A 1,790-nucleotide genomic window follows, 5' to 3' on the forward strand; every position below is an offset into this window, starting at 1 on the left:
AGGAGCATGTTCTTCCAAACCCAGCAACTGTGTCACATGCAAATGCCTGAGCACCCTGGAGAGGTCAGGACCCCCCTTACGAGGGCTTCACTCTCCTGCCTGCCTCTGGGAGGCACCATCCAATGANGAGAGAGCGTGAGCAGGGGAGGGTCAGAGAGAGAGGGAGTCACAGACTGAAACAGGCTCCAGGCTCTGAGCTGTCAGCACAGAGCCCGATGCGGGGCTCAAACCCACGAACCGCGAGATCATGACCTAAGCAAAAGTCGGACGCTTAACCGACTAAGCCACCCAGGCGCCCCAGGCTTCGCTTTCTAAGCTGAGATGCCCCAAGAATCTGGAATTCCAGATGCCTAGAATCTGGAAAATGTCAGGAAAGCTCAACAAAAGCAAAAACTATTGTTCTTTTAGGAGGCTGTTTACCAGGACTCTGAAATGCAGTGAATGGCCCTAGATTGGATCCTTCCTTTCGGGGGAATTGCGCCCAGCATAATACTGGATAATGTCCGTGGATTATTATGAAATAATAGTACTGACTCTATATAAAGCTTTCTGAACTTGACATTGTACTCTGATTATGGAAGAGGAGGTCCTTTTTTTTCGGGGACACGGGCTGATGTAGCGGAGAATAAGCGGGCATGATGCCTGCAACTTAACCTAACTTAGAGCGGCCAGAGGCTTCCTGAGAAAACGCCAGGAAGGTGACGTTATTTGTTGACGGTGTAGGTTCCCCAGGGAGGAATCTCGGTGGGGGGCAAATGCACGTGGGTGTTCGTTGTCCTGTTTTTGCAACATTTTTTGTAGGTCTAAAGTTTTCCCAAATTAAACTTTTTTTAAAATGTTACCTAAAATTCTAGATATAACAACCATGAGTGCAAATGAATGACAAGCAGTGACAGAGTCAAGTGCAGATTCCGGAGTCCTTCATGAATTCCCCCCAAATGACCTGACAGGACAGGTGACCCATGGGGCCGCCCCAACCCCCCTGAATGGGGACGTGTCCTGTTTGCTGGCAGTGCTGTCAGGTCGCCTCTCAGGGTCGACCTCAGCCAAGGTCAGGCCCTTCCTGGGCAGCCCGTGCTCAGTGACCCATCGACACTGGGGTATAAGGGCCCGGGCATCTTGGCCCAGTGGTGGCAGCTCTGAGGGCCACGCGGCCCCCCACAGCTCTGGGGGACCAGGCAAGGCTGCGTGGCAGTCCCCTCCCCCTCCCCCCATGGTGCTAATCCAGGGCGTTCCCACCAAACCTCCGTGATGTCGCCTCCCTCCCTCGGCTTCCCGGGGGCTCCAACCTGCCTCAGGCTCCATGTGACCTTCAGCCACCCAGCCGCCACCCCACGTTCCCCCTTGTGCACACATCACACCCTGGACATTTCTTTCTCTAAAGCAGCTTTATCTGAAATATTTCCAACACAGAGACAAAGAGGAGCCGCGGGCCCCTCACAGCTCTATCCCGGCTTAGCCTGCTGTCCCGTTTGCTCGGGATCTTCCGTTCTGGAAGGAGTGGAGAGTCACCCACCCTGGGCTGAAGCTTCCATCCCTTTCCGGCCCTCTCCTGAGGTCCTTCGTCAGCTCGGCGTTCCCCTTCCTGCGCGCCTGTCTGTACTCTGACTCCGCATCTATGCGGCCGTGAGCAGCGGGTGGTAGTGTTTGGGGGCTTTGATCCTGACACAGATATCGTCATTCAGACTACTACACTCCACAGCTTGCTTTTCCACGTCCGCGTTGTTTCCGAAAGGCGTCCAGGTGCGGATGTGTGGGTCCAGTCCCCTGAGCTTGCCCGCGTTTCGCCC

This window comes from Crocuta crocuta, unplaced genomic scaffold, assembly GCF_008692635.1.
Source record: "Crocuta crocuta isolate KB4526 unplaced genomic scaffold, BGI_CrCroc_1.0 scaffold61, whole genome shotgun sequence".
Taxonomy (NCBI): domain Eukaryota; kingdom Metazoa; phylum Chordata; class Mammalia; order Carnivora; family Hyaenidae; genus Crocuta; species Crocuta crocuta.